At 39.4% G+C, this 23,752-nt stretch overlaps 1 protein-coding gene and 2 pseudogenes across 1 annotated transcript in view; 1 reads left to right on the top strand and 2 right to left on the bottom strand.

The window, feature by feature from the left end:
* Positions 1 to 23,752, top strand: part of Gatad2b (GATA zinc finger domain containing 2B) — a 75,702-nt gene that overhangs the window by 26,393 nt on the left and 25,557 nt on the right. The gene's annotated exons all lie outside the window — the stretch shown is intronic.
* Positions 7,615 to 9,360, bottom strand: LOC127683649 (E3 SUMO-protein ligase PIAS2-like; annotated as a pseudogene).
* LOC127683067 (chromobox protein homolog 3-like) lies at positions 21,887 to 22,639 on the bottom strand (annotated as a pseudogene).

Genomic DNA, 23,752 nt, shown 5'->3' with positions numbered 1-23,752 from the left:
AGAAACATACTACATTAAAGATGAAATATACCTGGTATAATGTCACTGTTCCTATATAATCAAGTCTTTAAGTGGAATATGACTATCTTAGAGTTTTACTGCAGTGAACAGACACCATGACCAATGCAAGTTTTATAAAATACAACATTTAATTGGGGCTGGCTTACAGGTTCAGAGGTTCAGTCAGTCCATTGTCATCAAGACAGAAGCATGGCAGCATCCAGGCAGGCATGGTGCAGGAGGAGCTGAGGGCTCTACATCTTTATCCAAAGGAAGCCAGAACAGACTGGGAATGCTGGGCAATCTAGGAGGCAGATCTCTAAGCCCCATCCCCACTGTGACACACTTCCTCCAACAAGGCTGCACCTTCTAATAGTGCCACTCCCTGGGACGAGCATATACAAACCATCACAATGACCAACTTGAAATTTTTAAAATTTATCTTACATATATGTGGGTGTTTTGCCTGTATTATATCTGTGCACTGTTTCCATGCCTGGTAACCTACCTCAAAGGCCAGAAAAAGGAATTGGATTCCCAGAAACTAGAGTTATAGATAGTTGTGAGCCACCATGTGGGTGCTTGGAACTGAACCTGAATTCTCTGCAAGAACAGCCAATACTCTTAACCTCATTGTTCTCTCTTTAGTCCTTTTGCTGTTGTTTCTAATCAGAGTTCCATGTAGCTCCAAGCTCACTGTATGAACCCCCCCCTTACTTCCAAGGTGCTGGAATTACAGATGTGCTCAGTTTTACATAGTGCTAGGGATTGAACTAGAACTTTGAGCATGTATTCTGCTAACTGAGCTATATTCTCAGCTACATATTAAGTCTTATTTAGTGAACACATTAAGGGAAACTACTTTCAAAAAATTGCTACTCAGTATTTAAGTACAGATATGCTGGGGTTGGAACCAGGGCATGTTATGTCATGTCACTAAGCCGAATCTACCAGCTCTTTCCCAAATTACATATTTTGTACTGGAAGGTTTTTTTGTTGTTGTTGTTTTGGTTTTTTTTTTTTTTTTGTATGCGTGTGGTTTTTTGTTTGTTTTGTTTTTTTTTAATCCATGTGTAAGTGTCCTTTGAGACAGGTTCTCCTGTAGCCCAGAATGGCTTGGAACTTGCTGTGTAGACCAGGCTGGCCTCTGGCCCATAGAGATCTGTCTGCCTCTGCCTCCTGGAGAACTGTAATAGACACTTCTTAAGTGCAGCCTGTCATGTCTGAGAATTACAGTATCAGTTATGTGATATATAGCTTGGTATAGATGTGATTTTTGTTTGTTCGTTTTGTTTTGTTTTTTCATGACAAGGTTTCTCTGTATAGCTCTGGCTGTTCTGTAACTCACTTTGTAGACCAGGCTGGCCTCGAGCTCATAAATCTGTCTGCCTCTGTGTCTCCCAAGTGCTAGGATTAAAGGCATGCGTCACCACCGCCTGGCATGAATTTTTTTTTTTAAATTTACTTATTTATTGAGGGACTGGAGAGATAGCTCTGTAGTTAAGAATGTTAGGCCACTTTTGCAGAGGACTTTATTTTTTACAATCCTTTTTTTTTTTGTTTGTTTGTTTTTTGGATTTGGTTTTTCTTTTTTTTAAGAGTTATTTATTTATTTATTGTATGTATATGTGTACACTGTAGCTGTCTTGAGACACATCAGAAGAGATCATCAGATCCCATTACAGATGGTTGTGAACCACCATGTGGTTGCTGGGAATTGAACTCAGGACCTATGGAAGAGCAGTCAGTGCTCTTAACCACTGAGCCATCTCTCCAGCCCTGCAGAGGACTTTATTTGAGTGCCTAATATATACATTGGGTGGCTCATAAACTCAGGGATCTAACACTCTGATGTAGCTTTCTGGGTGCTGTTCATATGCACAAATCTACATACAGATATGCATAATTAGTGGTGTTTGTCTTTAAATTCCAGCACTCAGGAGGCAGAGGCAGGCAGATCTCTATGAGTTAAAAGCCAGCTTGGTCTGTGTAGCAAGTTCAAAGCTAACAGTAGTGAGACCCTGTCTCTAATTAATCTCTCTTTCTGGTTCCCTCCTCTCCACCCTCCTGATTCCAGTCTTGGGTCTCCTTATACATGCTAGGTAAACACTATCAATGAGCTATATACCAATTCCCAATTTTCTGAAAATAAAAATTTAATGCATTGCTTTGGAAAACATCTTAAAATTGAGTATAATTTTGTTTATTCACTACTTTAAGAACTTTGCTATTGGAGAGAAATAAGGGCTTTGTGAGACAGTCTCATATAGGTTGTGTAACTATCTTTTGATTTTTCACAGGATTAAATGAAGCAGGCTCTTGATGTGGTGTATTGATGGTATATATTAGTTGAAAAGTACTCACTGGGGCTGGAGAGATGGCTCAGCAGTTAAGGGCACTGACTGCTCAATTCCCAGCAACCACATGGTGGCTCACAACCATCTGTAATGGGATCTGATGCCCTCTTGTAGTGTGTCTGAAGAGAGCGACAGTGTTCTCATATATATAAAATAAATAAATACTTAAAAAAAAAAAGCACTCACTGCCAGTGTTGTTTCTTGTTGCTGTTTGTAAAAGTCTTTAGTTCCTGGGCAGACAAAGATCCTAGAACAAACATTCTAGAGAGTGCTTCACAAAACATCTGGACTAGGCTCTCTCTTCTCTGGTTGTTTGAACATTTTCCTTATCACATTCTGACTCCCTTACATTTTGGGGAAATGTAATTTTTTTTAACATTTATTTTTTATGTTCATTGATGTTTTGCCTGCATGTATATCTGTGTGAGGGTATCAGAAGCCCTGGAGCTGGCGTTACAGACAGGCGTGGGCTACCATGTGGGTGCTGGGAATTGAACTCAGTTCCTCTAAGAGCAGTCAGTGCTCTTAACTACTGAGCCATCTCTCCAGCCCATTTTTTCTTTTTAATAAGATAGGGTTTTATGTAGTTCAGACTAGCCTTTAACTCCTTATATAGGGACCTTGAACTTTTTCTTAAGCGCTTCACCCATGTGCCTCACATTAGGTTTATTTATAGATTTTATTGAACTACACCTCAAGTCTGCATAAGACATCTTTATTTTTTATGTGTGCATGTGTATGTATGTCTGTGTCTGAGTGTGTATCTGTCCCATGTACATGCAGTACATGTACTTTAGTGGTACAGAAAAGGGGTTAGATCCCCTGGAACTGGAATTTCTAGATGGTTGTGATCCTCTATGTGCTCACATATGTTGCATATGACCAAACCAGGGTCCTATGCAAGAGCAGTAAATACTTTTAACTGCTGAGCCATTGTTCCAACCCCTGGCATAAGTAATTTTTCAGCATGTTGTGTACACAGGATACTGGAGATGGTTCAGTGGCTAAGAGCTCTTACTGTTCTGCAAAGGAACCATGTTTTGATTCCCATCACTCACATCAGGCAACTCACAATGGCTTATGTCTCCAGCTCCAGGTGAATTCATGTCTTCTGGCCTTTTTGGATTCATGCACACATGCACAAATTCATGCAGGCGCACACACATACTTATATATAAAAATAACCTTTTTCTAAAACGTGTTCTTGGAACTAAGGGTTCATTTAACTTATGAGGCTTTGGGTACATACATGCACATAAACAGGAAAGAGCAAAGGAAGTAGGGTGAGGTTATGCTCATTGGCAGGGTACTTGTCTAGCATTTATGACATGTCACATTACTCTTAAGAGTGTGAGTATGCAGATGCCATTATACTACTTGGATATAAAACTTTGCTGTGTTAGTTCTGGTTTCAACTGTCCTAAATGTTGTCAGTTGATAGGACTACATCAAACCTGTAAAACAGTTTCCACAGGAAAAAAAATTGAAGCTGGGTATGGTAGCTGACACCTGTAATTCTAGCACTCAGGATGCTAAGGCTGGATTGAAGATTGTTGCCAGCTCAGACTATTGTGTGAAACTTTTTTTTTTTTTAAAAAGAAAATTTGTGGTGGTACATAGATTTAATCCAGCATTGGGAGGTAGAGGCATGTGAATCTTTTTTAATTTGAGGCCAGCCTGGTCTATATAGTGAATTCCAGGACAGCCAGAGCTACATAGTGAATCCCTGTCTCAATGTTTGACTCATATGTCTGCAGGTTTATTTATTAATACCTGTCCAATAGTTCTTCAAGTAAGGATGAAGACAAGTAGCTTGAGTCGGACATACAGTCCCAGTAATCCCAGCACTCCTAAAGGCTATCATGAAGATCTTGAGTTTGAGGGTGTGTGTGTGTGTGTGTATGTGTGTGTGTGTAGGGGTATCAAATAAGGAGGTTGATACCGTGTCTTTGTTTTATAGTATTGGGCATACTTTGTGTTGATTTTGTGTTTTTTAGAGCCTTGGAAACTAAACAGTTAAAGCATCATGATTTGAGAGGAAACTAGCTCTCATGAATGAAGGCAAACTCTGGCAGTAGGCCAGAATAATGGGGGTGGGTATAGTTAAGGTGGGAAAAATAACTGACTTTTGTACTATAAATGACTATTTAAAATTAAGAGATAATTTCATGTCCTGAGCTTATAAACCGGCTACAGCTGGTCATCCCCCCCCCTAGGCATCATGGGTAAAAATAAGCATCCCCCTATTTCTTTTGTTTAATATAACAGTACACCATGTGATTGGCAGAGCAGTGTACCCGCTTGGAGACCAGGTTTGTGCAGGTCTCTCATAGGGGCTGCTTTGTATGGGGCCACCTCTGAGAGCCCCTCTTACTATAGGAAAGACACAATAGGAAGGAGAATGAGGGACCCCACACAGGCTAGGGGGGGGAAGGAAACGAGCAGTCTAAATCAATTTCTCCTTTTCTTCCTTTTATGTCTATATATCCCTTTTTTTTTGTCTCCAAATTTCTTGGCAACTAGGGGAGAGAGTGCAGAAATTATATAAGTACCTTAACTATCTTTCTTTCCCTACCACACCTTTTTTCTTTATTTAAAAGTAGAAATTCAATTGTTTTGAGTTACTATCAACAGTTTCCTGACTGTGGTTTCTGGTGGAATTGAAGTAATAAAACACTGTTGCTTTTTAAAATCTATTATGGAATAATTGTTTCTCATATAATATCCTTTCTGTTTGGATCTTCTTTCCCTTTGCTTCATCCATTTGCTATAATGATCTCGGTTTTTGACTCTAGAATTCATGATGATGCTATAGGCAGGGTGTTGTTAAGGTTCGTTTTCTCTTGAGCCCCCTCTTGCTCTTCTCCTCTCTTTCCCTTTCCTCCTCCCTCCCCCCTACATTAAAAAAAAAAAGTCTTTTGTCTACAGCAGGATGGTTCTAGCTCCCTTTAGCCTGTTACCCCTCCTTCCATGTTAGCTCTAATACTGCTCTGTGAATGGAATGAACCAGCTGACTGAGTGCTGGCATCATGCCAGTGGGTTGTGAGAAGAAATGAGAATATGCGCGCTCTTGTGTGTGTAAGTATATACAGAACACAAAGGGGAAAGCCTGCAGTCTAAGAAATCACAGCCTCGCCTCTTATATAAGGAAGTCTACGTCATCTCTGCTTGCTTGGCTGTGGGCAAGGAGAAGGAGGGAAATCTTAAAACATAAGATCTGTTTGACAGACATGCACCCATACACATTTTCTTTGCTTCCTTAAAATAGATATTTGCGTTGGAGCAAATATGAGAGAATGAGTTGCTGGTTTACAAATAGTAGTGACCATATTCTTAGGGACAGTAGTAACTTTTAAGGGTGAAGCAGTTTGTTTTGGATCTCTTTCTGCTCTCATTCAGAGGTGTTTTTACTTGGGAAGGGCATAACCAGAAGAGAAATATGATTAGAAGTTGAATGGATGTAATTTGTTAAGATACTTTTGGAATTGGTATTAATTCACAATTCCCATAGGTTCCTGTATGGGTGCATGAGAACTATTGTACTTACCAAGAAGTAAAAATGCCAGATAATAAAGCCATTAATGTTTATAATGTATATACTCTTTAAAAATTCTTTTTCTTTATTTTGTATTTCTATAACGTGGTGTTTCTGCTGTCTGTTATGGGGTATACACAAGAAATTACTGTGTATGGAAGGAAGGATAAATTTGAAGTCCTAATCTTCAAACTCATTGTTTCCCAGGCTGGGCTTGAATTTGTGATCCTTCCAAGTCTTCCAAGTATTGGGATTACAGGTATGGATCACTGGGTCTGGTTTTACAAATCTCTGCTCTTGCCACACATTTAAATATCTATTTTGGACTTGAGTTTTGGTGTAAACCTTTTTTCTTTTGTTAGGAGGGTAATGTGAAGTTGTACTTTTAAGCACGTAGCCTTTTTTGTTTTTATTTAATACTGGAGATCAAATAGGGCTTTGCATATGCTAGGTAAGAACTCCACCACTGAATTAAATAACTAGTCTGAGGTTAAACTTTTAAGATTTTAACACTGAACTGACTAGCCTGTTCAGTCCCCAGGCTATCCAGTTATTCTCCTACCTCGAGTTGGTAGAACTCAGTCTTCCAAGTTCCACTGCACATGTGTGGATATGTCAGAGGACAATTCACAGGACTTAGTTTTCTCCTTGGGTCCTGGAATCAAACTCAGATCATCAGGCAGGGCAGCAAGCACCTTTATCCACTGAGCTATCTATGTAGCCTGTAGATAGGTTCCCTCCCTCCCTCCCTCCCTCCCTCTCTTCTTCCCTACCTTCCTTCCTACCTTGTCTGTCTTCTTCCTTCCCTCCCTCCCTTCTCCCATTCTTGGTTAAGTCCTCTGGTTTTGGTATCAGGAGAAGATTGGTTTTAAAGAATGAGCTTAGTTGTTTTCTGTTTCATGGAACAAGATGAGAATTACTAGTGTTAACCCTTCTTTAAAGATCTGATAGATTCAATATTGAATCCATCTCGTCCTGGGGTTTATTTTGTTGGAAGACTTTTATTTATTTATTTTTAATCTTCAGTCCAGTTTTGTTATACATTGGCTTAAGTTATATACCTTTGATTCAGTTTTAGAGTTCATATGTCTAGAAATACATCCATTTCATGTAGATTTTTCTTTTTTCTTTTTCTTCTTCTTCTTTTAGTTTTTCGAGACAGGGTTTCTCTGTGTAGCCCTGGCTGTCCTGGAACTCACTGTGTAGACCAGGCTGTTCTCGAACTCAGAAATCTGCCTGCCTCTGCCTCCCAAGTGCTGGGATTAAAGGCGTGCGCCACCACTGCCCAGCTAGTATTCTTTTTTTAATTGCCTCCTCTTCCCCTCTTTCTTTTTTTTAAGTGATTACATCTTTAATTAGAAAAGTTTAACTATTTACATGACTTTATTGTTTATTGTAACAGAAGATTAACTGGTGTGTAGAATCCATCTAGTAGTGTAAAAACTGAAATCAACTGTTCCAGAAGACACTGTTGTGGATTAAATATATCTGATGCTCAGTGTACAGCATAAGAAAAGTCTTTGCATGTCATCTGGTTCTTACTGGAGTCATCTATGTTCATCTCTCAGAGAGCAAAGAATCCATTTGACTTTTCAATAAATATTATGTTGCAAAAATTAGCTCCCATGGACTAGACATCCTATAAAGAGTTTTGATGAATGAGTACCAGAATCAAGTATGTTCACCTTTAGTCTAAAAGATGTCAGGAATGTTATTCCCACTGCTGGTTATGACCCCTGTCTCATTCCTGCTGCTGGATGAACTAACGTGAATACTGCTTTCATGGGGGCTAGTGGAGGTGACAGACTACTGCTTGCTGTTAAGGGTAAGATGAGACTATCCAAAAATATAGGAGGACAGTACTGGGGATCAACTGGAATAAGGGAAAGAAAATCCAGACCTGGCAAATTTGATGACATGCTTGACGCTGGCATGCAGTGGAATAGTACTGAGTAGTATATTAATAAAGTTGGAATACGCTGGGCAGTGGTGGCGCATGCCTTTAGTCCCAGCACTTGGGAGGCAGAGGCAGGTGGATATCTGAGTTCGAGGACAGCCAGGGCTACACAGAGAAACCCTGTCTTTTAAAAAACAAACAAACAAAAAAATAAAGTTGGAATAGCAGCAGGATCAACTGAAGTCACACTGGGCACCCTTACAGAAGATGTTTGACAACATGAGAACCCCTTGGTTGGACTGCTTTGTGTTTCTGACATAAAGATGCATTTCCTTTTGGTGGGAGGGCCTTTTCATCAGAAGAACTCTATTGTTAGAGCAATAACGTCTATCTTCTTGCTTGCCTCACTGGCTATAGTCACTGAACAAGGTTTACTAAAGATACTTGAACTTTTGTACAGGGCTGGCTGGATAATCTCATAGCTTCTTTCTTAGGTCTCATGGGACACCAAGAACCATCTTCCTGGAATTCAATCTCATCCACATTAGAACAGTCATTGAGAATTTCCATGAAAAGCCCATCTAGTATCAGACTCTCATAGGCAGCCTTTTTGTGACAACAGGACAAATCCAGGTGGGCATCTTCTCATCTGAAGATAAAGGGCAGCATTAAAGCACTGCAGATGTGTACAAGTCACTGCACTGCATGGGATTGTCAGCCTCATTTTTCTAAAGGGCACATCAAGGACACTTGAAGACTAGTTGTAGCAATTTCACTATCAGGGTCTGCAGTAAGGTTTTCTTTAATTAGTCCTCTGGAATGATCAGGGTTTCTAATACCTTTCATTTTTAATCCCTGTAATAACATGGCTGATATAAACTGTCGTACAAGATACACAGACATGGAGTAATTCTTTTCAATTTCAGATGCCCAAGAAATAGAAATCTGATTTGGCACAGCTGAAGACAACCTGCCTAAAGATGTAATATTCAAGGGGCATCCAGGATACTTCTGTTCAATCCCATTTTTAGGTGGTAGTGCATAGCCAGGCAAAGGAAAGAGTTTCCCATTTACTTTTATACATAAACTATTGGGATAGTTATCTTCTTGAAGGCAACTGGTCTTTACCAAGCAAAGTCGCAGTTAAACTTGGATGGTATAGTCTCTCCTGCCACCTGGCCAAAAAAAAAAAAAAAAAAAAAATCCCTTGAAATGCATATCTCTCTAACTTGCTGACGTCTCAAAGCAAAAATAAAAAACTTTCTTGAGACCACTTAACTCCTGATCTACTTGCCTCAGGTACTGTGGTTACAGTTGAATGCTGTAACTGCTTTTCCTTGATCTTTGAGTATCCTTTTAAAAAGGCCCGACACTAAAGATCCAAAAATGCAATGGCTCAAACAAAAAAGTATTTGTAATTGCCCAAGGTGTGTCATCCTGTTACTTTGTTGTCTCATACAGTATCTATAAATGCCCTAGCTTTACATTGGATTTTCTGCCAATCCTGAGAACCATTTGTTGGTAACATTAGAGCTTATCAGAGTCACCTGGATGTCTTTTAAGAACACCATTATTTGTCATCCCCAGAATATCAGTCTCACTGTCTAGAGTGGGCCTTAAGAATTTGTATATCCTGCAGGGTTGTGGTGGCACACACCTTTAATCCTAGTCCTGGGGAGGCAGAGGCAGACAGATCTCTGTACAAAGCCAGCCTAGTCTACAGATTAAGTTCCAAGATAGCCAGGGCTGCATAGGGAAACCTAGTCTCAAAAAAGAAAGAAAAGTTTGAATATCCAACAAGTTTTGGAGGGTGGGATGGAACAGACGGCCATACTATCAGTAGGAAGACTTCACATCCCGGGACTTTCCTCCCCTCCTATCCCCCACCCTCACCCCTTTTATGTATGTGCGAGTATCTAAGGAGGCCAGATGAGGGTGTCAGATGCCCTGGATTTGGTTGTGAAATAGGTCTGGGAATTGAACTCTGGCCCTCTGGGAGAGCAGTAAGTGTTTGTTCCTAATTGTTGAGCCTTTCAGGAAGTGGCATATATTATTTCTTGTTAAGAGTTTAGCCTTTAGGCCAGGGAATGTGATGCAACAAACAAACAAACAAACAAAAAGACATGTGGACAACTTTCATTACTATGAAAGAAATAAATTTTTAAAAGTATTTATTTAGGGTAGAGAAGGGTGTGTGTGTGTGTCCGTCCGTCCGTCCGTCCCCAGAAGCAGTAACAGTTGTTCTTCAGAGGAGGCATTTGAGGTAGTGACCTCAGTGGAATTGGAGAACTGTGAGAATTTCCAAAGTGTATTCATATAGGAAGCATACTGTTTTCCTTGTATTTTATGGGTTTTTAGTAGGGAGTTTAGTTTTTTTTATTTATTTATTTTTTATTTATTATATCTAAGTACACTGTAGCTGTCTTCAGACACACCAGAGGAGGGTGTCAGATCTCGTTATGGATGGTTATAAGCCACCATATGGTTGCTGGGATTTGAACTCAGGATCTTTGGAATAGCAGTCAGTGATCTTAACCACTGAGCCATCTCTCCAGCCCTAGAGTTTAGTTTTTGTTTTGTTTTTCTTTAAACATTTATTGGAAGAGAGGTGGGGTATAGAGGACAGGGTGCCATCACCAAGTTGGTTCTGAGTACCTTTTACCTGCCAAGCCATCTTGTTGGTTCAGGAAGTTAATTATGATAAAGACAATGAGCAACAGTATCATTAAGAAGTGGGGAATACACATTTTGCTAAGATATTATTAGATGATGCTTACATAGATGCATGGTGAGGGAAGGTCAGGGATGGTAGTATGAAGCTGCCACACAAAAGATTGGGACAGACAAGTTTGGTTAGGAAAGTAAAATGGAAGCTAGGCAATAAGTAATAATGCCTATTATTTCAAGTTATTCTAAAACCTTGAAAGAGAGCTTGGGGAGGAACAGGAGAACAACATTTAAAACACACAACCTTAAGAGAAATCTTAGTTTTATTAAAATGAAACAGCAAGGAAAGTCACTGAGAAGCTGTTCTGTTGTACTTTTAAGGTTTTGAGGTTCTTTCTGGTAATACTCTGCATAATTATTTAATCACTTAAGTTATAGTCACAGCTGGGTGGTGGTGGTGCACGCTAAAAATCCCAGTGCTTGGGAGGCAGAAGCAGGCGGATTTCTGAGTTCAAGGCCAGCCTGGTCTACAGAGTGAGTTCCAGGTCAGCCAGGGCTACACAGAGAAACCCTGTCTTGAAAAACAAAACAAAACAAAACAAAAAAGTTATAATCACAAAAGCCAGTTAGGGGCCTGGAGAGATATCTTAGCACTTAAGAGCACATACTGTTCTTCCAGAGGCCTTGAGTCAGTTCCCAGCACCCACACAGTGCCTTACTGCCTGCAACCTGTAGCTCCAACTCAAGGATATCTCATGACCTCTTTTGGCTTCCATGGGCACCTGCATCCATTTGCACATACCCCATATAGATACAGGCATATACATGTACTTAAAGATAAAACCTTTGGGGGGCCTTGGTGTTATTATCCAAATATGAGTGTCTGATCCATACTCAGTTCAAGTGAAAGAAGAACCTAAGACAGATTCTAAAGCAGCTTCTTATATGTCCACTTAATTTTAGAGAAGTACCATATATCTCAGAAGAGAGTTGATAAATTGTACATCTCTTTCGAACTAGTACTTGGGCTTGATACTTTATAGAAACTTTGATGTTTGTAGCAATCTGCCAGTATCTTCCCTACTTGTGCCAGGTTATTTTTTTAGATTGTTAAATCTCTTTTTCTCCCTTTCTCCATTTCTTTTCTCTCTTTTATTGTGCTCAGGACCAAAACCAAAACAGAGGCGCCAGATGTATATGTACACCACCACTGAGCTACAGTCTCAGCTTCCCAACTTTATTTCTACTTTCTTGGTTAAAATCTGTCTTAGATAGTGTTCTCTTGCTGTTTGAAGAGACACCATGACCATTGCAACTCTTACAAAGGAAAGCATATAATTTGGGTTTGCTTATAGTTTCAGAGGGTTGGCCCATTGTCATTGTGGAAGCATGCAGGTAGACATGGTGCTCTTGAAGTAGATTTACAGTTTTATATCTAGATCCGAAGGCAGCAGGAAGAAAGATCCACTGGGCCTAGTCTGGACTTCTGAAACCTCAGAGCACACCTCCATTGACACTCTTCCTTTTACAAGGCCACACCTTCTAATTCTTTCACTACCTGGTGACCATTCAAATCTATGGGCCTGTGGGGGGCCATTCTTAATTCAAACCACCACAGTATTGTTGCCAAGTAATGTTGTGTTGTGTTATGTTTTGTTTTTGAGATGGGCCTTATTCTGTAGCACACCTATGTAGTCTAGGCTGGCCAAGAACTCAGGACTATCCTCCTACCTTAGCTTCCCCAGTGCTAGGTTCACAGGTGTGAGCCACCATGCCCAGCTCCTTGTCAATTATAATATAAGCAGTGCTTTGGGTTTCTGTCCTTTGTATTACTATCTTGTACAGAGACCAGGGTAGTTTCTTCTGTTTCCTTGTTGAGTAAATCTCTTCCTAATGAGAAATAGTAGCATTCATAGACTCACATTTGGAACCATGCTTTTCTCAGGGAATTGTCAGTATTTCACTCTGACAATTGCTAAATTCCAGAGATTACTACTTCTAGGATGGTGTAGAAGCAACCTCTAAAGTCATCTCATTAAAGCAGTACATTTAGAGATAATTTCATTCCTTGTAGGCTCTGAAATGAAACTTGTTCTGTCTCTAGTTTGCTTTCTGTTTGGGGCTTTTATAGCCCCATTTGAAGAATTTGTTCTGCAGTTTTGTTTGTATGTGTTTAAGTTCCTTTAGGGAAATGAAATAAAGAGGTTATATTCCTGGGAAGCGCATAGTTAATTGCTGGGAATGTCTGGCAGTATGGAGCATTAGTGAGCTTGGAAGGAGCTCAACTATCTGGTTTGCATTAGGGTAGTGGGACTTGTTCAGGATGGGAATCCATTGTTCTGTGGTCTTTGCCAGTTCATGAAAAATACATTTTGTTTCTGGTTTGGTAGAAAACATGGTCTTTCATTTAATTGAAGGTTGTTTATTGTTTTTGTTTTGTGTGTGCTTCTCTGTATGTATGTAGTATGTATGTATGTATATTTGGGTGTGTGTGCTAGGAATCAACTATAGAGGAGCTTACACATACTAGTAAATGCTCTACATCTCAGCGACTTGAGCTTGGAAGTATGGGTCACAGATTTACTAATATCTGAAGAAAAATTGGGACATGTTATTTGGGTAATTATATTTATCCTTTTAAAATATGTGAATTAGCCAGGTATGATTGTATAGGCTTCACACTTTAACTTTTATAAAGCAGAAGCTTCCAGAGTCTCTACACCAGTTTGGCTACGAAGAATGAGTTTCATACAGGCTGAGCATTGTGATACATGCCTTTAATGCCAGCATTCAGGAGGCAGAGGCAGTCAGCTCTCTTGAGTTTGAGCCCGGTGTGGTCTACAAAGCATGTTCCAAAACAACCACGGCTACACCAAGAAATCCTATCTCAAAAAAACAAAATACCCCCCAAAATTGGTCAGCCTGGGCTACTTAAGATGTCATCTCCTAAAAGGAAAAATAAGGCTGGCTAGGTAGCTTAGCAGTTAAAGGCATCTGCCACCAAGTTTGATTCTTGATATTCACATGATAGAAAGAATCGACTCTTGTACATGCTCACATACCTATACACACACGTTTATAAAAATATTATCCGTTATCATTAAGAGAAGTCCTAGGTCCATTGTGTATAGTACACATCTTCATGCTTATTTTCCTTTCCTTATCATTAGAACCATAATTATTTAGAGTTTTTATTTATATATTATTTGTGTGTCTATACATACATGTACAAGTGTGCCTGTTTGTGTCCAAGGATAACTTTCAGGAATAAGTTTCTTTCTTCTACCTTTAAGTGGGCTTCTAGGATTGAACTCAGGTTGTCAGGTGCTTATGTAGCAAGTATTTTTATTGTAAGCCATTTTGCTGGCCTATGATTATTCTTAAGGGACTGTCCTAGAGGATTATTTGTTCCTTTGTTCTTGTTGAGATTGGGTCTTACTATATAGCCACAGGTAGCCTGAAACTCTCTCCATATAGACCATGGAAGTTTCAAACTTAAAAAGCTCTACTTACCTGGGCTTTTGAAGTGCTGGGATCAAATGTGTGTGCCACCACTCTCAGCTAATACTTTTGAAAAAACATTTATTTTACTTTCATTTATAATTATGTGTATAACTAGCAGGCATGCTGGTACACTCTTTAATGCCAGTACTCAGGCCTCTTGGTTACCTCTTGGTTGCAATTTTGAGTGAAGGACTTGACATACATAGGATGGGTGGGAGGAGGACAACGAGAGGGAATGAATGAGAGAGAACCACTGAGAATGAAAGTTTTTTGTGTATGAGGCTTTTCTAAGGTTTTAGTGATTATTTTTTCCTGTCACAAACACTTCTTAGCATATTTTCTCAAAGACTGCAGTTTTCAAGTCCCTGGCATTATTCATTATTAGTATGAATATGAGAATAAATTTGGGGACTGTATGGTCTATATGTACACTGCTGTCTTCATGTATTTTATCTGTAGCAAGTAAGAATTAAGTTTTCACTGACAAAGCAGAATGTGTAGAAGAACCACCTTCATTAGTATGAGTGTCTCTTGATTGTGAGTTGAAGGTCTCTTCACAGCCTTAGTGTGGGAGAGGAATGGCAGTGTTCCGGGTGTTAGAAGTACATACAGACTTTAATCATCACTCTGTTTTGTTGTGAGGTCTTAGGAAAGTTTGGTTTTTAAAGCCAGAGTTTTCACATAATGAGAATAATACAAACTCCATAGGAAAACGAGAAAAAAAGTGATGTAGTGATATGTGGGTGCGCGTGTGGTTTTGTGTGTGTGTGTGTGTGTGTGTGTGTGTGTACTTACTAGCCCATTCTAGCATTTGCTCAAATATTGGTCTCTCTTCTTCTGTCTTCCTTGTCCATGTTGTCCTCAGTCACATACCTGTTACTTTTCTTCCTGCTAGAGTGCACTTTGTTCCATCTGTCCTCAGACTGTGGTGAACATGTCACTTGGAAGGTGCTTTATCTGAGAAGTCTTTCTTGTGTATGTACTTAGGAAAGAGTGATTTCTAGGAACAGTTTGAAAGATTCCTTTATGCTTCTATTCTACTGCTCATTCTTATTAGTACTATGGTATGAAACATGAAAAATTTCTTGTTTTCTTTTCATTTAAAAATAATATTTAGCTGGACGTTATATTACTTAGGAGGCTAGGCAAGAAGATCATAATTTCCAAACTATCCTGAGAGAGACTTTTTATATAATACAGCTACTTGTCTGTTTCTTTTGTGAAAGTTTTATAATTAAACTAAAAATCATTTGGAGAAACTGGACATTGTAATATACCTCTATAACCCTAACACTTAGGAGGTTGAAGTCGAAGAATGGAGAATTCAAAGCTAATTTGGATTATATAGGAAGTTCTAGGTCAATGCAGAGAGATACATCAGCCCCCTGCCTCCCCCCAAATCAACTGGAGGCTGGAGAAACAGCTTAGCAGTTAAGAGAGCATTTGCTGCTCTCCTCATAGGACCTGGGTTTGAATCCCAGCATTCATGGACTGTTGATAACTCCATTTCCAGGGAATCTGACCTCCAGGAGCACCACACACACACATATGGTACACAGATAGACATGTAGGCAAAATACCTATACAAATAAAATAAATATTTTAAAACACTGAAAAATTTTAGCAGGAGAACCTGGTAAAATCCAGGTGACTGTTGAGGCCTCCCCACTCCCCAGGATAAATTTTGCTGCTATGAAATAAGCCCAAGAAACTATGTTTTTACCGTGTATTTTGGATGTAGATAGTCTGAAGTGACATTTTAAGAAACATTGGTTTAAAGTAGGCTCAGTGGCTATCCTTGCTACCAAGTCTGACTGCATAAGTTTAATATTCCGAATCACATAGTAGAAGGAAAGAACTCCCTTAGGTTTTCCTCTTATGTCCACATACACACTATGGCATTTGCATAGGCACGATGTAAACAACAATTAAATTAAAAAGTAAAAGGAAATGACACTGGGCATGTAGCTCAAATGGTAGAGTGCTTGTCTAGCATTTTTTACTGTTTTGTTTATTTTGTGGAGATGTTGGATCATGTGTATAAGCACTATAAATTGAAAAACTAAAAAATTATAGTCAAGCATTAATTAGAGTTTATCAAATTCTAATTAATTATCTAAATAATAATAATAACATTGTTGTTATTTTTGTTATTATTATTTTAGTTTTTCGAGCCAGGGTTTACCTGGAACTCACTCTGTAGACCAGGCTGGCCTTGAACGCAGAAATCCGCCTGCCTCTGCTTCCCAAGTGCTGGGATTACAGGCATGTACCACCACTGCCTGGCTTTTTAAATAATAATTATTTAGCAGAGACTCTGTAAACAGAGAGAATAGAGATATATGACAAGGAGTTTGATGTCCAAATGTATATTTACCATCATGTTGGAGGTGCCAAGTTCATTAAATTACACTAAACTAGTAAAATGTCCCAGGCCTGGTAGTTCACACCTTTAATTTCAGTACTGGCAAAACAGAGGCAGGCAGGTCTCAGTGAGTTTCAATGGTTAGCCTGGTCTATGTAGCATGTTCTAGTTTAGCCAAGGCTCTATACTGAGACCTCATCTCAAAATTAAATAATGCTGAAGACTGTTCCAGTCTCTCTCTGAACATCAATGCTTGTAATTTTTCAGTGTATGGCTCTGGGATATTTCTTGGTAATGTCTGAAATGAGAACACTTTGGAGATACACGTCACACTTCTTGGAAACAGGAATTCTTCTTGAATTTTTTCCTGGTACTTGTTGTATATGGTTATTCTTTTAACTTTTGGGGACAATTTCATTCTGTACCTCAGACTGGCTGCTAACTTTAAGATTACTATCTTCCTGCCTTAGCCACCCAACCAATAAAAGGATTATAGGTGGGAGTCACCATACCTGGGTTGGATCTGTATCTTTTTCTTTTTTTTTGGTTCCCCCCCCCCACACACACACACACAGGGTTTCTCTGTGTAGCCCTGGCTGTCCTGGAACTCACTCTGTAGACCAGGCTGGCCTTGAACTCAGAAATGCGCCTGCCTCTGCCTCCCAAGTGCTGGGATTAAAGGCCTGCACCACTACTGGCCAGCTTTCTTTTTCTTCTTTTAAAGACAGAGTCTCACTATGCATCTCTACCTGGCCTAGAACTCAGCATGTAGACTAGTGAGGCTTTCAATTCACAGGGTAGTAGTAGTTGTCCTTCCTCAGCCACCTCCTCCTTCTTCTCTTAATTCTAGAGTACATTATCCTATCTTTCATCCAACTTCTGGCCTTAAGATGACTATCTAGTTCCACAGCCTTTCTCTCTCTCTCTCTTTTTTTCCCCCCAGACAGGGTTTCTCTGTGTAGCCCTGGCTGTCCTGGAACTCACTCTGTAGACCAGGCTGGCCTCGAACTCAGAGATGCGCCTGCCTCTGCCTCCCAGAGTGCTGGGATTACAGGCGTGGGCCACCACCGCCCAGCTCTGCCTTTCTCTCTTAAACCAAGCTCCTTTTCTTAGGATCTATTTGTAGAAGACAGGTTCTTACTGTTGTTTTAGATTTACTTATTCTGTATACCAAGTCTGCTGTGCCTGCAGAGATCAGAAGTGAGCCCTAGAACTGGAGTTGCATGGTTATGAGCCACCATGTACATGCTGGGAATGAAGCTCAGGAAGAGCAGCTAAATTAGCTCTTAGCTGTTAAAGCCATTTCTCCATTTCCCAAAAGACAGGGTTTGAAGCCAGAAATTCAATCAAGGGGAGGAAGGTGCCTGTTGTGTACAAGTTAGATTCAAAAGTAAGAAAACCGAATTACAGCCAGGGGTACAAGCCTTTAATCCCAGCACTTCAGGGATGGTAGGCAGAATCAGGCATGGATCTTTGTGAATTCAAGACCAGCCTGATCTACACAGAAAATTTCAGGGATACATAAAGGGACTCTATCTTTTAAAACAAAAAAAAACCCCAAACCTTTAAAAAGAAAGAAATTAATACATACCCTTTTGATCTCTCTGGTAGTTCGTAATTTATTCAGGGGAAATGGACAAGTAATTCACTAACTAGTTTTGAACTAGCATGTTCAAAATGTCTCCACAACATAGAGAAGGAAAAAATGCCTAGGAGAACCATATAACCTGACCCATCTAACTGGGACATTGTTCCTTCATTTAGGGGATAAACCGCATCATGTCCCATGCAAACCAAAGCATCTGTTACTCTCTTATGTCTCCTGTAGTCTTATATGTGGAGTGTGCATAAAGGCCATAGTGTCATTCCCTCTCTTCTGGTTGGCGGTTTCTTGTTTGTTTGTTTGTTTGTTTGTTTGTTTTTAAGATAAGATTTCTATTATATTTTTGGTTGTGAGCTTAGCCTTTAACTAAAGCCAAGACATCTCTCCAGCCCAAGACAGGGTTTCTCGCTGGCCTGGAACAGCCCTGGCATTACTGTCACATATCACCATAGCTAACTATATTTGTTTGTTCATTTTGTTTTGAAGGTTCTGAGGATTGAACTTATTTTTTTTTTCCTGTAAGTACTTCAACAAATGAACTTTCTCTCTTGCCTATCTTTATATTGTAGCCTTAAGGCAAAAGGACTTACTGTGTTTAAACATATGCCAAGAACAGGTTTTTGTTTTTGTTTTTTTTAATTTTTTTTATTCGATATAATTTATTTACATTTCAAATGATTTCCCCTTTTCTAGCCCCCCCACTCCCCGAAAGTCCCGTAAGCCCCCTTCTCTTCCCCTGTCCTCCCTCCCACCCCTTCCCACTTCCCCGTTCTGGTTTTGCCGAATACTGTTTCACTGAGTCTAAGAACAGGTTTTAAGCATGAAAGGATATGTCAACTATAGATAGTTGATTTATTCTGTTATAAAATACATGTAGGAATAAGAGTAGCATAGTTAAAAAAGTAAATTGGGACTAGGTCATGAAGGGTCCTCTATACCTAGGATGTATGTATACATTTACAAGGATGAATCTGACAAAGGTAAAGGTTCTGAACATGTGAATATCAAAAGTTAAACTCAATAATCTTGAGGTGGTTTTGGCAGCATTGCTTGTAATGCACTCTGCACCTTCACTGTCACCTTCGTTCTGAGCAACATGTGCTCATTAAACTGCTTCGTTGTCATGACCACTGGCGTGCGTCTGACCTGCACTGCTTTTACTGTACATACAGTTTTTTGCCCTGTTTACAAATATTACTTTTAATATTTCCTTTTTTTTTTTTTTCTGAGACAGGGTCTTCCTATATAATAGTGAGGAATTCAAGCTGGTCTCAAGTTCACAGAGATCTACCTGCATCTTCAAGCTGGTATATCTCTGTGTTGCCATTTTTTATTTTTACTGATTGATTTGAGTTATGGGCTTCTGTAGGTAATGCTGGGTTTGAACTTTGTCTGTAGTCAGAGCTAGTATTGAATTGCTTATCCTTTTTACCTGTTTGAGATTACAAATAGGGACTACTAAATCTTGCTTAGAACTTTTTTTTTATATTTACTTTTATTGAGATAGGGTCTCACTGTGTAGCTCTGTCTGACTTGTATAGAACAGGTTAACCTAAAATAGAGGTCCATCTGGTTTTGCCTTCTAGCTTTGGGATTAAAGGTATCAGTTACCATGAGTAACCTAGAATTTCTGTTTTGTTTTTTTTTTACGATTTATTTATTTATTATAAATAATAAATTACACTGTACCTATCTTCAGACACTCCAGAAGAGGGAGTCAGATTTTGTTATGGATGGTTATGAGCCACCATGTGGTTGCTGGGATTTGAACTCAGGACTTTTGGAAGAGCAGTCAGTGCTCTTAACCACTGAGCCATCTCTCCAGAGCCCAGAATTTCTGTTTTAAAAATTTCTGTTTGGTTTGATTTGAGTTTAATTAACTATTGTTAAGTGGAAACTGAAGAGATAACTGTTAAGAGCACACACTCTTGCAGAGGATCTAGGTTCTGTTGCCAGCACCCATATGACACCTATGACTCCAGTTTCAGGGGTCTGACACCCTCTTCTGTACTCCATGAGCACAAGGTATATATTCAGTGGACACTTGTCTGTGTCTGTGTGTATACATATTCACATATATGCAGGTACTTACATATAGATATAAAACAAAGGAATATTCTTTTAAAAGTAAGTGAATTTTACTTGTGATTAGGTCAAAATTTCTAGCAGTTTATGAAATAGCCATATTCATACCTTTAACATTTTGTGCTGTATATTTCTATGAAGTGGTATTCATTATCAGCATTGATAATGATAAAAATAGCAACAAATTGAGGTCCGGAGAGGTGCCTCACTGGTTACGAGTACATGCTGCATGTATAGAGTTCAGAAGTTGATGCAGATGTCTTCTTTAATAGTTCTCTGCCTTATTGTTATTTCAATTTTCTCTATGTGTGTGTTAGGGTCTGCATGGATGTCTACCATGTATATGCAGTGTCCGAGGAAGCCAGAAGATGGCATTGGATATTTTGGGACTGGAGTTACAGATAGTTGTGATCTTCATGGTCCTCTGGAAGAGTGTTTTTAACTGCTGAGCTCTCTCTACCCCCCTCCCCCTTTTTAATAGTCATGGGTAGACATGATATGTGAATGTGGGTTCTCCTGCCATGGTGGGAATATAAATGTGAGTGCAAAACTTTCAGTATTTGGTTTTCTCCTTCTATCTTTACAAGGGTTCTAGAGATTGAATTCAGGTTAGGTTTTCACAGCTGAGTAATATTGCCAGCCTTTATTTTTAAGGTAGGGCAGTCTGGCTAGATCTGGAGCTTACCAGTTCATCCTGAGTTAGCAGGCCTGCAAGCCCCCAGGATCTGCCTCCCTTCACATACCTCCCTTCACAGTGGGGTTATAGATGTTTGTTGTCATACCTGTCTTTTGTTGTTGTTGTTGTTGTTGTTCACCACATAAAGGACTATAAAACTATTTATTGACCACTGTTCACCATTATTTACAATAAATATATAGTTGGATGACATTCTGATACTGCAGAGTTACTTTTCTGGCTCATTGAACCAGAATCTAAATACTGAAAAGATTGATCCTACCAGAGTAAAGTCAGAGTAAAGAAAAAGCATGCAGGTCATTAATTGATACTAGCAAATATTGTTCACTCACTTAGTCAGCAGGTCTTAAATTGCCAATGTCCGATCCAACCATGATTCTGTTTCCACATTAAAAAGATTCCATGAATCATAACCTTTTAGTATAGACTTTAACTTTCTACAAAGGAATGAATGGTTCGCCAGAGGAACCTTTACACAGACTGGCTGACCTGGACCTACCTCTGTAGACCAGCTCTTAAATCAGAGCTCCATCTGTCTCTAGAGTGCTGGGATTAAAGGTGTACGCCACCACACTCACCCAAGTCTTATTATTAAATCATACTGCTACTTTGTTTAATTTCATTTTCTGAAGGGAAAGTGGACAACATTCTGTAAATAAACCACTGCATTAATGTGATAATATATCAATTCTGTTGTGGTTGCTTTTAAACTATCCAATAAATTGCAGAATCTGCTTAATATGAAAGGTTATGGTTTCAGGAAAATGTTCACAATGAGGAAATCTCATCAACTTGTGTTTTCATCTTCAGTTCTTTTGAGTATTAAAAACAAGACAAGACAAACAAGTTATATAAGTGTTTTATGCATATACCACATACAAATAAACAAATAAAAACCCAGAATGGTCCTTCTGTGTCCCAGTTAAAAATAAGTTCTGACTTGAGTAATGACTGTAAAATCTCCCCAGCATTTAAGAAAAGCTATTCTTCAAAGCTGAGGAAATATAACGTGGTATCAAATATTCTATTGTTAAAGGAAGCAATTGCAGAAAGCTCTTATTTGCTCAAAGGAATCAGTGCCTTTTGATGCAGAACAAAAACCAAAAATATCCCAACTACTGTCTGTACTTTCAAAACCAGCATATCAAACTCGATTTTCCTTAGAATGCTATTTTTTTCACATTAGTAATTCAAAACCCAAGATCCAGATTAGTGTGCTTGTGCGTGTGTATGTATGTGTAAATAACCAAGCCATTATTGTGCTTCATCTTTGGGTCAAGAATGCCAAGTCAAGGCTGGGTGGTGGTGGCACACGCCCTTAATCCCAGCACTTGGGAGGCAGAGGCAGGTGAATTTCTGAGTTTGAGGCCAGCCTGGTCTACCGAGTGAGTTCAGCCGGGGCTATACAGAGAAACCTTGTCTCGGAAACAAACGAACAAACAAACAAACAAAAAGAATGCCAAGTCAGCCTCTCCTTGTAGAAGGCAATGACAATCTGAGGACATTTCATATTCGCCTCCTTTGCCAGCACCAAGTGAGTCCTTCCATTTCGTGAGAAACATTAATTCTCCACTGCTGTCTGTGCCACCAATTATTTGTTTAGGATCAAGACCTCTGGCAAAGCCCCTTGGTTTGTGAGCTGCATCTCTCTTCTTTGATTTGCTATCATCACATTCACTGTTAGATGCAGATTCCTTTTTGTACCATCTTTTTCTTTACTGGCTTTTTGAGAATTAAGAAATGGCTTCAATTAATTCTGGACCATCTAAATTTTCTTCTGGTTCCCAAGTACTATCAGCTTCTGTGAGCCCCTTCCACACAACAGTTCAGTACTTTTTCTACCACAAATTCTTCAGGCTCTGCCTCTTCAACTTTTTCACTCTTTCCATTCTGTTTCTTTCCCATTTTTTGCAATGTTATTTTATTGGAGGCCAATTTTTACATTTAATTGGAGACTTGAAGAGTGCTCAGATGCTCAAGACCAAGGATCCTGCAGAGTTTCTCACCTGCATGATTCAGTTCAGCCACATCCAAGGGGAGGGGGCGCAGGCAGCTCCCATACCTGTCTTTTTAATATAGGTAAGAGGAATCCCAGCTCAGGTCTTCATGTTGCACAACAAGTATTTTACCCACAGAGTCATTTCTCCAGCCCCAAGATGATACATGTATTTCTAAGATTACATTAATCTATTTGTTTATTTATTGAACTAGGTGAGTTAGTACATACATGTAAACCGAGTACTTTCCTTGTCTTTCCTTGTGCTTGAGGTTGTTGAAATTCTTGGATCTGTGGGTTTCATATATATGTTGAACTGCATAAAAATTGCTCTTTGGGCCGGGCGGTGGTGGTGCACACCTGTAATCCCAGCACTCTGGGAGGCAGAGGCAGGCAGATTTCTGAGTTCGAGGACAGCCTGGTCTACAGAGTAAGTTCCAGGACAGCCAGGGCTATACAGAGAAACCTGTCTCTAAAAAAAAAAAACCCGAATCCCAAAACAAAACAAAAGTTGCTCTTGGACTTTGGATTTTTTTTTTTTTTGAGTCAGTTCTTCAGGCTATAAGCCCAAATTGGCCTTGAACTCTTCATCCTCTCAGTTCTGTTTCTTGAATCCTGAAATTGCAGTTTACACCACCACACCTACTCTGCCATGCTAGTAATTTCTATCTTTCCTGCTACTAACATATTTTCCTTTATTAAATAAAAAAGATTTATGTATATGCATGCATGCCTATGTATGTATATCCATCTCTAGAAGGGTCCAGAAAGGGCATTTTCTAGAACCAGAGTTGCAAGCTAGCATGGAAGAGCAGTTAAGTATCATAACTGCCAAACCATCATCCCAGCCCCCTTATAAACATTTTTAAAAATTCATTTTTGTTGGGGTTCACCAGCCAACAGAATTTGTGGATAATATACGGGACTAGAGAGGCAGTGGCTCATAGGTTTAGATACCCCCACCGCTGTTTCTTATAAATAAATAGATTTGATTCCCATCATCCACATGGGTGCCTCTCAAATGCCTATAACTCCAGTTCTAGAGG

This window comes from Apodemus sylvaticus, chromosome 4, assembly GCF_947179515.1.
Source record: "Apodemus sylvaticus chromosome 4, mApoSyl1.1, whole genome shotgun sequence".
In the NCBI taxonomy this organism is placed as follows: Eukaryota; Metazoa; Chordata; class Mammalia; order Rodentia; family Muridae; genus Apodemus; species Apodemus sylvaticus.
Note: the sequence above shows the minus strand (reverse complement) of the source record. Positions and strands in the feature narration are given on the sequence as shown.